This window comes from Diadema antillarum, unplaced genomic scaffold (genome assembly GCF_040938485.1).
Source record: "Diadema antillarum isolate AM-2024a unplaced genomic scaffold, OU_Dant_1.0 seq00000539_RagTag, whole genome shotgun sequence".
NCBI classification, from domain to species: domain Eukaryota; kingdom Metazoa; phylum Echinodermata; class Echinoidea; order Diadematoida; family Diadematidae; genus Diadema; species Diadema antillarum.
In genome coordinates, this window is record NW_027271487.1 from 109,499 (window position 1) to 122,960 (window position 13,462).

The 13,462-nt window shown below is 40.1% G+C and overlaps 1 protein-coding gene across 3 annotated transcripts in view; it reads left to right on the forward strand.

The window, feature by feature from the left end:
* LOC139734682 (uncharacterized) overlaps positions 1–13,462 on the forward strand; it is a 174,450-nt gene that overhangs the window by 2,807 nt on the left and 158,181 nt on the right. The window contains exon 1 of one of the 3 annotated variants that reach the window (XM_071645470.1): positions 974–1,143. The exons of the other annotated variants lie outside the window; for them this stretch is intronic. The gene's annotated coding sequence lies outside the window, so the exon portion shown is untranslated. Of the gene's footprint in view, positions 1–973; positions 1,144–13,462 lie in introns of those variants that run through there. 3 annotated transcript variants of the gene reach the window in all.

Below are 13,462 nucleotides of genomic sequence, written 5' to 3' on the forward strand. Positions count from 1 at the left end.
CATGAGTACGATATGCATGACGCATGTACCACAATTGAAAGGCAAAACAATAGCAAGTGAGTACCGAGACAAGTCTCGCATTTTGCGTCTTCCATATTTTGCCGATGTCCGATGAATACCGTTAAAACAAAGTATAAAAGGAAACGAAAAATAGAGAAAATACATGCTGCATTCTAGGGAAATTTTGAGCTGAAATAATATGTATGACACACGCAATATTTGCAAGGAAATTTTCGTTTTTATTTTTTTTTTTAAATTTTAGTTCCGAAAGTAGGGGTGCATCTTATACACGGAACTTTACGGTAATTATGATATTGACTGGCCTTTCTTTCGGGAGGTACCAGATAAATATTGCCCGCACTGAAAACATATTGCCCTCGTCTTCGACTCGGGCAATATGCTTTCAGTTTGGGCAATATTTTCTGGTACCTCCCTCAGGGCCAGTCAATATTATATAAATGTACTATATCAGGGTTCGAAATTGGCGATGGTCCGCTGGCCATTGGCCACCCAAAATCATGTCGGACTAGCTAAAAATCATCAAATTCGGAAGTTACTAGTCCGTGTGGCCAGCCAAAATATTGTTCCAGTGTCGTTCCCACTTCCCAGCATACTGGCTGTGACAAGCCCTGAACGCAAATCGTCGCGCTGCGTACTCCGTGTGCAGCGCGCGAACGGAGCTAGTCCGTCCGTTTGTGCATCCTGTAAAGGAGTCTGCGCCAAGACTACTGCATGCACCACCCTGGCACAGTCTCATAATATATAGGCTGTGTTGTAGCTTCTCCCTGGAGAGGCTGCAGTGCCAGTGGTGCGTGTTGTAGTCTTGGCGCACGCAGACTTTTTCCACGACCTACAAGGGTTTGTGCCTGCAAACTAGCGGACGCCCATGGACCCTGGTGTTTACATCGATCGCCGTGGTATCTGCATGTATACCGATTACCGGTAGTTGTATTGTGTGTCTGGCCAGCCACATGCACATGCTGCTACATGCATTTTGTCCAATGTCTGTTTCTTTTCTCTCTCTCTCTCTTCTTTGCTTCTTCATCCGCTTATTCCCCTACCTCCCAAGTACGAACTGACTTTTTAGAGTGCTGTCTGTGTGATATTTACGATGTTATTGCATCATTTTTCTGCAATTAAGAGGTGAGTTTCTGTTCATGTGATGCATACTTTGTTTGACGATGTGCAGGTGAAAAGTGTTCGAACTTTGTGTACCGTGGAAACTCGATATATAGTTAAAAGCGTGTAAATTAAATCTGTTCGACTGGACTTACTTGTGAAAATCACGGAGAAAACAGTTTCGTGACTCGTCCGAGTCACTTCTTCAGCTCTGTCTGGCTGGCGAGCATTCACCCGTGGAGGGTGAATGGGCGATGTTACTGCCTTTATTGTCTGTACGTCGAGGAATTTTTCGGATCACCGACTTGTATGTTGGTGAAAGGTTGTGTCGGAGTCCCCCTCCCCTGTTGAGGGAAGGATTTTCCGAAAAATTTTCCGAAAAATTCCTCGACGTACAGACAATAAAGGTAGTAACATCGCCCATTCACCCTCCACGGGTGAATGCTCGCCAGCCAGACAGAGCTGAAGAAGTGACTCGGACGAGTCACGAAACTGTTTTCTCCGTGATTTTCACAAGTAAGTCCAGTCGAACAGATTTAATTTACACGCTTTTAGCATACTACCTGGATGAATCAAAATCTGCATCGATATATCGATATATAGTTGTAAATATACAGTGACTAGACCTTCATTCGCCTTTGGAGATCTGATAATATATCTTAACACCTGAAAAACAAACTGATTTTTCCGGTCCCATTGAATTCATTTCCTTTGTTTTGTATTGTTTATTGACTACTGATATAAACATTAGGATTACAAAGAACAAATTGTCTCGGTCCCAAAGGAGCTTGTCATACCGAGTTTCCATTGTATTTCGCTTGGCGTTCGGTGCTGCAAACTTCCGCTAGGGCTTATTCTGTTCAATGGTTTCTAATATTATTACTAGTTTGGTACGATTTCTTTCTTTTAATGTCACTCTATTCATTCCCTTTATATTTCGAAGTATTTAAAAGTGATTATTTTAAGTGTCTGGCACTGTACATGCATTGTCGTAACGGCGATTTCTCCGCTTTGCTGCAGTATTTCGAAGGAAGTTTGATCCCAGCTGTGTGTGATCTTTTGTAGAGTTTGTGTTGTCGGGATCTTGTTTGCGTAGGTGCAGTTTATCCCGAGTGATCATGTTGGTCATGTTTCTGAATGTTATAGGACAAGGGCCGAATGATCTGAGTGATGGTGACGATAATTACTGATGCTGGTGTAAAAGACAGCTTGCTGAGCATACTTCTTCTTTCCCCTCCGGCCCATGAATGATGAAAAAAAAATACATACACCTCACAACAAGAACCACTTGCTAGATAGCAACCTTCGTAAAGTTAAATCTAAATGTTCATTAACAGCAAAGGGGAAAAACACGACAGTACACATGTTTGTAAATACAAGCGAAGAGATTGTGTATGCAGTCTCTGGTCTTACGAGAAACTTGACACCCCACCCCCTCTCTCCTTGTGGAAATTTCCACAAAACCAGGTGCCAGACCCCAGCTAGGTGCCAGACGAAAGAATGCGCGCACTGGAATAAACAGCGTGTAAATATAGCCTGGAAATATCGATCGAAGAACTAGCTCGTGAGCTGAGTTCAAGGAATCATCGCAAAGATCATGATTCTATAAGCAACACATGGTTCTATAGCCTTTCTTTTGACCCATAGTAGAAATATCGAACAGTCGATTACACTATAAATTATAATAGTGTGCTTATTCGAGTATTTTAAATGTTTACTGAAAGGGATTGATTAATCACTCGATTAAAAAACTAAATCACAGAAATATATGAAAGTTCTCGTATGCCGAGACAAATTCACTACCCGGTTAGACAGCGGGAAGAGAATCTAACCTCCCTGGGTGTCAGGAAGTTTTCACAAACTCCAGGATCACCCCTTCCCCCTGCCAACTCCAACATGTTGCTCCCAAACGTGCATGGTAAATGCATGGCGTCTCGATGTCACCGTCAGGTACCCGAGGCTGCTTTGTTTTTGTCTTGGAATATTGATTCATTTCTTGTCATGACATGAGTGTAGTAATCTTTTTGCATGACTATGTAAAAATTTATGATACTCAACTCGTCTTTTTGATGTTTTTCTTTCAGTCCAAAAGGAAGACAAGATCGTATCATGACGTTTCAATTGTTCAAAAGGTCTGCTTTTGATAACTCACAGACTATCAAATCACCCTTGCCTGTTCCCAGGCCCTAGCTCCACCCTCCCTGCTCCACCCATCCTGCAATCTACACGCGCGCGCAAATTTTGCCATGTGGTTTTGCCAGCCAGCTGTCGGAATGTGCTTTGAAGTTACATGGCAGCCTGGCCTGGCTGGCATGAATGGGTGTCGAGTTTCCAATCAACATAGTACTGTTGTTTTATTCTTTCACCTGATAGAAACACGGAAATCAGGAAGGTGTAGGGAAGAGGTTTTTGTTGTGTGTTGCAATATGTGTGTGTGTGTGTGTGTTTTCTCGTTGTTTTTTCTTCTTCTTTTTTCCAATGGGATCGAGGTCAAGGTGTGGAAAGATCAGAGTGAAATGAGTACAAGTACACAGTGAAAGGAGTCAGGTAGAGGGGAGATGGAATAACCAATTACCAGAAGCATTTTATATATTGAAGTACCATTATGTGAAAAAAAAAATAAGGAGAGGTACACCTATTTCAGTGCTCCTGACAAGGCGTAAAGGAGCGTGGTAATACTAGAGTAGTCCTAAAAAATGAAACCCTGATTCTCTTTTTCTCAACCTCAGCTGTTTATCAACTTCACTCTCTTTTTTTTCCCATTAAAACCTTGAAATACTAGTGATTTTTTTTCAATTATTTATATTTTCTGATTATTTTTTTCTGTTCGGGCAAGTGTTTTACACTAATTTGCAAATCTGCTTGCCCGATTGGGCAAGTGATTAAAAAAAGTTGTGTAGCACCCTGGTTTATAATGGTGCCTCAAAAAGATGCTTAGCTTAAAACAAATCGACCATTAATTAGGCCTGTATTTGTCACTACTGAAACATTTGTTTGGAGATAAAAAAAGAATGAATAATCGACCTGTTCTTCACTTCTTGTGTCGTGTTGGTGTGATTACTGCGTGCGTGCGTTTGTAAATAAACATCAACATTTCCGAGGCCTGTAGGCTGTATGTCTTGCCCCTGACCCGGAAGACAATTTAACCTGTCACAAAACAGTTACAAAACATAGTGATGATGAATGATGATAATGAAGTAATGATAATGAATATGATATATGATATAATAACTGAAATGTAGGCCTACTTGGGGCCCTCCCCAAATTGACATTAGTCATGCGATTAAAAAACAAGACGGACTAGTCAAAAATTTCTGTTGACCAGTCAAAAATTTTGCGGACTAGCCAAAATTGAATCTAACTGGTCCGCGTGGCTAGGTTAAAAAAAAAGTTAAGCGCGACCCCTGTATATACTATATGAAAGATAATTTGATTGACTTTCACCCCGGTAGGTCAATGAAAAGGGAAACTTTATGCATGACTGCACACCTTTGTTTTTCTCTGGCAAGGTACAAAACTAGAAACTGCAAAAATGAACGAGACATGAAACTCGTCACTGAAGACGAGTTAGGTGATACGCTGGAGGGTCATCAGATATCGGTCACCCGTTATCGACAACAAAAACAATGTAATATAGCGACCTGAAGTTATATTGCAATAATATGTTTGTGAAGTTGAATTTTTTTTGTACTTTCATAATTCAGATCAAATTGTTTCCATCATGCAAAGTGTGATGCAGGATAAACGCACTCATAGGCCGAAGTTACGTGTCATCTCTTTTTATTGCGCTCAGAAATAAATAAATTAAAAAGAAAACCTGTGTTTGGAGTAAACAAACAGAAAACAAACAAATGAATATTTACAAGTTATTGAAACACGTTCAACACAGAGAAAGATGAATAACATGTGTTACTGCACCAAAGAGGTATCATGTACTGTGAATAACAAACTGAACGTATGATGTTTACTCAACAATACATCATAGTGTGTAACCATGTAAAAGAAAAGAATGATTCAATGAGAAATTTTCTGCTAAGCCAGCTATTAAATCACTATGCATCACTGCATAAATTCATATGAAACAGTGTATGTAAAAGGCTATCAAACCCATCATTCACTCAACAGAAGTGAAGATAACAAATACAAAGAAAAAAGAATATGACGTCAAGAAGACTTCCATATATCAGTAAACTGTAAACTAGGCGTTAACAATGTTTACCAATACATTATATTAAATATTCCATAATGATTGTATCTTTGTAGTCTGACACATCAACTAGTCTCTCCATACTAACACTATTTCCCATTCATCATAGCTAAATGCAAGTAAAGCATGAGTAACCATTGAAACCATAGAAATAATCATAGCTCTGGATTAAAGATAATCCAACTGAAACATAGACAAGTATAGAAGTACATGAAATCTACTCTCTGTCTAGAAAATGATACATATTGACACAAATCATCTAATAAATCAACAAAACATCGTTATGAGACTCACCCTGGCTACCTAGCCTGTGCTCATAAGGAATGTACAGTAACTGGCGAGTGAATGTCCAGTTACAGAATTACAGGAATTCTGCTGGCTCCATGTTTGCAGAACCTAGTAGATTAAGAACACAGCATGAAACAATAAACATATGCGCTAACTGAAAGTGGCAAAAGTACATCAAAACTCTAATAGAAATCGGCTTACAATATACCACTGTTTCGGAGATTATAATTTCATGTGTTGTAACCCAAATAAGTTGTTAAACAATCTGTTTGACAGAAGGATATGCGAGTAGCATTGTTAAGAAATGCTACAAAAAGCCATAAATCCAAGTTCATACTAATCCTTTGACCAGAAGCCATGCAACTTGAAATTGCTTCATAAATACATTAACGACTAATCTTATTCTATACTCTTACTAAATGACTGATGATAATGATAATGAATAACATTTATATAGCGCTTAATACTGAGGTAAATGACTGATAGTAAACAACTAAGGTGCATGTGGAATCTTAAACACTAAATGAAACTGGCAAACTAATATCCAGGAAAGCATTAACATCACCTTTTAAGGTAACAAAGTATTCACCCACAAAGTGCATGTGTACAAAGCACACTCCTTCCTTGGCTCTGCTGAGTCTTATCTCGTTGCCATAGTAACAAGAGGGACTGGTCAGCGAGAGAGTAGGCACACAAAGTCACTGCACTCTGTGCCATTGCACTCTGCACTATGCCCTGTTACCTAATTCCACATATATATACAATGTATGTACAACACCTTCCTACATACACGCACACTGAGGTAACCAATCTCTCTCCCTCTCTCTCTCCAGTCTCTCTCATCCTGTCTCTCCCTCTCCACCTCACTCTTTCTCTCTCTGCCAGCTTGCACTCTCCACTCACATCCAAACTTCCATGTAATTTGTATAAGTTTCCACCTAATTTGCATATATGCCTCCATGTAGTAACCAGTGGCCTACACATTGGCCCTATGAGGTGGAATATATACACACTCTCTTTCATACACACTGCCACACACAGCTTAGCATCAAGTACAAACAACTAGTCCTTTGTTCTTACATCTCAAAGTTCCTTGCAACATAGCATGGTATAGCTATGAGACAACTCTACGAACTCTTCAAAAGTTTCATCAACTATACATACGCATACTTTAGATACCACATTAGCATGCATCATATATCTTTGTACTACTATGTAACATGTTACTAATATATAACTCACACACAAGTTCAATTTTGTTCACTTATTCCCTCTAGACCCATAACAAGTTATACAGTACATCACTCAAACTTGCATGAGTTGAAAACTTTCATCATCAATACTTGAAATATTACTTTTAAATCAAGTCAAACAAGTATACAACTTTCAGTATTTATACTCTGTGAATGGAACTAACAGGAAATCAATAAAAGATACAGAAACATACCTTTGGGCTGCAGATTTTCTAGGCAAATTTCAGATTTGAGGAGATGCTCACTGGGAGATGTTCACCTTGGTAGAGCAGCTAGAACAATGGCAAATTTGGGGTCTTTGTGCACCCACAAAGAACTCTCTAGCAGCTCTTGGCTGGCTTGGGATTAAATATGCAAATTAAGCAACTTGCAGACTGCTCCACTCCTAATGATGGGGGGGGGTGCATATCAGGAGGGGGCATCTGCAGGGTCAAATATACTGGGGACAACTTTACTGCTGCACTTTTGCAATGTTACAAAAGGATATGGAGATCCCGTGCGTGTGTCTGCAAGTGCAAGTACAGTGTCTGTACCATGTCGTCCTTGACACGAACAAATTGAAACATGACAATAAAGTGTTTCAAAGATCATCTTGACTTTAAAGATAATATAACGTTTTGGTACCTCAAAAGTTTCCCTGAGTTTCCTTGTCTTAGTTTGTGTTTCAGGTTAAAGTACCTTTCATATACCTGGTAACTAACACTGTGAGACTTACTCGCCCCAAAGTGCTCTCATGTCTTAGTAATCATGCAATAATGGTTTCGTACCAGAGCAGATCGAGCGGGCTCTGAAAAATTCGAACGAGCCGTTAGTTTGACTCGACGCGGTACCGCGACTATCAATATACACGTATTGTACGAAACCATTATTGCATGATTACTAACACATGAGAGCACTTTGGGGCGAGTAAGTCTCACAGTGTTAGTTACATGAAAGGTACTTTAACCTGAAACACAAACTAAGACAAGGAAACTCAGGGAAACTTTTGAGGTACCAAAACTTTATGTTATCTTTAATATTGGTCTTTTCAAATATGAACTTAACCCCTTATTTGCATAGCCAAAATTGCTATATCTAATCTTGTTGTCGTTAAACAATATGATCAGTTGGGAGATCTCTTACAGCTACACGCCTGTAACATTTTCCAGCAGTAAAAGCAATGAAGTGGCCAATACAAAACAAAGGGAAATAGACCGAGTGTATGTGTTTACATGACAATGTGATTTATACCTGGACCAAGTGGCATTACCTCAATTAAAGAAAAAAATCAAAAGAAAAACAATTTTCGCTTTGCATCCTATGAGGTTCGAAACTTCACGGGCCTAAACGTACTGCTCCCTTGAACGAGACATCGCCTTTAACCATGTAACTATAGGTCTCCTCGAACCAAGAGTGTGGAACGTAAGCTTATACGTGAAAGATATATCATGACGATCACCCGTGACTGACACATCTTCAAAGGGGACAATTAGAAGTTGAAGGAGTACTAAGTATATTGTCTCAGCAATTCCAAAGCAATAACACCATTACATATAGGCATACCATAATTTTGCCTCTAAGATCAATGGTATTACTCATGCAACATTGCTTGCATAGTGCATAAACTTTGCTTTATAAACTTTCAGTGAAAAGTGTCATAACATAATTCCTTAATCCCATCAGCAGTGATTGACTTCATAAAGAAGAAAGATATATCAAATTGAACGCTTAGCACGTATAAGTCAGGGGGATTATAGCATGATACTCAGTTCTTTACTGCCCAGATGCCAACAACACGCATCACCTACGGCTACGCATAGAGAAACAGCCATGAAGAAAATAAAAGTTTTGCCTTTAGGCAGAACGATACACAAACCCTTCGACACACTATACTTGGCAGGGTGTGGCATGGAAAAGCTCTTTACTAATACCAGGGAGGTGTTAGAAAAGGAGAGACAACTCCTGCTCTCCTTTGAAGTCATGCGCGGCACCGCCGAGAAGTTATGCGCTTAACTACAGGTGGAAATCAGGTGCTTTGACAAAAGAGAGCATCAATAATCGGGACTAGCGCTCTCACATCTAGAAATACTTGCCCCTACTGCATTTCGCTCTCTCTCTTTCAATGTGATGGCAACAATGAATTTGTGTACCTTGAATTGGAGCAGCGAATCAAAATGCAGTGTAAAACTGAAAATTTTAACAGCAAATAGTTTAAAAGCACGCTGGTGCACGTTTTAGTGGAGTACTTTATTTGAAAGATCAAATTATCCCAGATTAAAGGATAGAAAACTAACATGCGGAAATGTGCGCATTATAGAAATATATGAGGTTTTTAAGATGGCTTAATTTTCATTTCATTTCAATTTGCGCATTACGAAGAAACTAGAAATACATGTTTATAATATTGAATTCTTTCCTAAACTACTCTTAATCAATTCGAGTATTTCATTTAAAATTTTACGGGGAAATAAAGCTTGTAATTCAACAAAAGGTGAAATGCGTTCTTCGTCTCCGAACTTCGCCTTGCAACCAGAGCGGTGCATAGCATGACTTCAAAGCGTATAGTGGAATGCTAGACATCCCATTGTAACGCTTTGAACCAAAACATGTGTTTGCATGAATTACGAAGAGTTGTCTCTCCTTTTCTAACACCTCCCTGCTAATACTAAACAGTGATACCTTCCACTCATGTGGCACGAGATACCTCTATAGCAACATTTAAAGCCTGTCTACAACTCCATTATTGGGTCGAACAATACAACCTGAAATTTCAAAGAGATGAGCAGACGCTGTACACCTGGCCTAGAGTTAATTAATTCAGTTCTCATTCCTACTCAAGTTGGGTTATGTAAATGTACACATTCCCACCTACAGTATAACAAAAACAAACGTAGAGAAAAAGGGAGAGAAAACAAGAGGTGGCAAGTGGAAAACTGCACAAGGGCAATTTATATCCGTGCTTGTGACAAATGAAGCTAATGCATTAGATAGACTTTCTAGAGCTAAAATTATATACAAAATTCCATATTCGTGTACTGTAAAAGTGGAAATTTTCGCGGTGTTGAAATTTTCGTGCATTTCGCGCAACCAGAAACTAGCGCGAAAATAAAAGCATGCGAATATTTTTGCTTGCCATAATGTTCCTGTGCGTGATGTCTTGATTCCGCGGAATTAAAAACGCGCAAAAAATTAGTTGTGCAAAAATATCCACTTTTACAGTAGTCCCACGTAATGTCATAGCAGCGTTTCAGCATATTCATTTTCTACACAGACAATGTCGAATGTAAAAACCGTCAACTTAATGTCAGAGTAGAAACGAACATACAAGATGCAATAAAATCGTAACCTAAATCGCTACTCTATCAATCAGCCACGGAACATCCACAGAAATGTTAAGGGAACTATGAATATAACATTTTTTTAATGCAATTGCATCGTGCACTAACTTTCCTTGTCCTAAACTACTAGTGAAACGTGCCATATTATATTGTGTACTTCGATCAGTACCGGTATAGTGATTGACTTTAAAGAAGAAAGATGTATCAAAGTGAACGCTTACCACATTACGCAGGGTCATCACAGCATGATCCTGATCCTGTTCTATACTGCCCCAGATGCCAACAATACACATCTCCTACGGCTACTAGTGAAACTTCCATGACGAACTAAAAGCTTCGCCTTTTCCACGGCAAAAAGACTCAGAATACCTTCATACACACTACACTTGGCAGGGTGTGGCATGAGATACCTCTGTAGCAACATAAAGCCTGTCTACAACTCCGTTATTGGGTCGAACAATAACTACCTGAAATTTCAAAGAGATGAGCAAGATGCTATACACCTGGCCTAGAGTTAATTAATTCAGTTCTCATTCCTACTCAAGCTGGTGTTATGTAAATGTACACATTCCTACCTACAGTATAAAAGAAAAAAAATGTAGAGAAAAGGGAAGAAAAAATGAAAGGTGGCAAGGGGAAAACTGCATAAGGGCACTTCATAACCTTGCGTGTGACAAATGAAGCAAATGTATTCGACTTTCTAGAGCTGAAATTGTATATGAAATTCCATGTTCACGTCATCTCACGTAATGTTATAGCAGTGTTTCAGCATAAGATTTTGGTACACACAATGATGAATGTAAAAACCATCAATTTAATGTCAGCGAAGAAACGAACGTACAAGGTGCAGTAAAACCTTAGCTTTCATTAAATGCAAATGAAATCCATTCCTTTCCCTTTTCCTTACAGGTGAATTTCTTATGGTTTCTTATGGAACTTGCACACAAAATCAACAAGTGTCACAGTTCATGACATTTTTGTGTGTATGTATGTGTGTTTCAATAATATTTCCAGGGTCATTTGACAACAGTCCCGGAGCAACATATCAGTCCCCTTATTACATGCAAGACAGATACAAGATGCCTGTTCGCTCGTTTGGATATAAATTAGTGAAAGTAAATCACATTCAAAAGTTTACCTGAGATGGCGCTATATCATAACTACTTAGAGAGCCCTTTTAAGGGCTCTGCTTGAGTATCCATGTTCAGCTTGATGAATTGCAATTTGGCAATAAGAAAAAATTCCCATGAGCAATAGAAGCACTCAAACCTCCGATACAAAACAAGGGAAATTGTGTGTGTTCATGGGGGTGTGTGTACTTCATGAAATAGTAAGATTAATGACATCGGAGTGAAGCTGAACTGCCAAAGAAAAAAGAAAAATTAAAAAAGAGAGAAAAATTAAAAAAATAAAATAAAACAGCGTCCTGCGGGACTCGAACTCCTCATCCTCTAGTATGGCATTATGAACATGCAGTGCGCTAAGCGATTGAGCCACGCGGTTCTCCTGAATGTCTGTTGTGAAACTTAAGTCTATGAAAGACGGGTGAATACGAAAATTCTTCGTCTTGATACAATTCACAACAAAAATTTACTTTTATATTGAAATTTTTGCCCTGATAAGGGTGTCTGATCGATATTTCTATGCGAAATTAAGAAAATTTGTCGTCTCAGGTAAAACATGATATTTGACTTTCAAATGAAATAGAGCAAAAGTCAAATGTGCCCACGTACGTGAACATGCATTGAACAATGTATTGCCAGCCAGGAATACGTCTTCAAGTGACTGTGATTGACTGTGATGGCGCTATGCAACTTCTAGCGACAGGCCGGGTGGGTCCGATCAATATACAATTGCAAAGATAAATCAGGAATCGTTTCGTCCAGATTCCATTTCCATTTTTAGCTCACCTGAGCCGAAGGCTCAAGTGAGCTATTGCGATCGCTCTTCGTCCGGCGTCCGTCGTGCGTCGTGCGTCGTCCGTCGTGCGTCGTCCGTCATCCGTCGTGCGTAAACTTTTTACATTTTCATCTTCTTCTTGAGAACCCCATGACCGATTTTCACCAAACTTGGCAGGTAGCATCCCTAGGGGGATAGGATCTCAATTTGTTCAAATGGGCACCATGGCCCACCTGGGGGGCCCAAACACCCTAAAATTAAGGAATCTTTAAAAATCTTCTTCTCTAGAACCAGAAGTGATAGGGCTTAATTGATACGTTGAGTAAGTACATTGATGACTTCAAGTTTGTTCATGGGGGAATCAGGGGTGCCCCCCTTTGGGGAGGGGTCCTAAGCCTAAATTGTACATTTTCATCTTCATTGATGACTGTAGTTTCAAGTTTGTTCATAGGGGGGGAACCTTTAAAAATCAGGGGTGATACTCCCCAAGTTTGTTCATGGGGGAATTGGGACCCAGGGGAGGGGGTGGGGAGGGGTCCTAATGTGACCTAAATTGTACATTTTCATCTTCACTTTGAGATCGCCATGTCTGATTTTCACCAAACTTGGTAGGTAGCATCCCTAGGGGGATAGGATCTCAATTTGTTCAAATGGGCTCCATTGCCCACCTGGGGGGTCCCTAGGGGGCCAAACCCCCTAAAATTAAGGAACCTTTAAAAATCTTCTCTAGAACCAGAAGTGATAGGGCTTAGATGATACTATGAGTTAGTACATTGATGACTGTAGTTTCAAGTTTGTTCATGGGGTTGGCGGAATCAGGAGTGCCCCCCCCCCCCCCCCCCCTTAGGACCCAGGAGAGGGCTGGGGAGAAGTCCTACAATACAGTTGTAATGGAGCCTGAATTGTACATGTTCATCTTCTTCTTGAAAACCTCAAGATGAATTTTGACCAAACTTAGCAGGTAGCATCCCTAGGGGGATAGAATCTCAATTCCTTCAAATGGGCACCATGTCCCTCTTGGGGGGGGGGGGGGGACTAGGGGGCCCACCCCCCCCCCCCCCCCCACATTAAGGAATATGTAGAATCTTCTGCTCTAGAACCAGAAATGATAAAGCAAAGTTAATGCCATGAGTTTGTACATTGATGACTTTAGTTCCAAGTTTGTTAATTGCAGATTCAGATCCAGGACTGCCTGCCCCCCCCCCCCCCCCCCCCGAGTTGAGGGGGGGGGGGGGGGAGGGATCCATATGCAGACCTAAAGTTTCCAATGTTCTCAGGTAAGAGTGTGCAAGAATGCATGAAAGGTGAAATTGCGATACTCAGGTGAGCGCGTGACCCGCGGGTCTCTTGTCAGTTTTAAACTACAAAATTGTCAACAT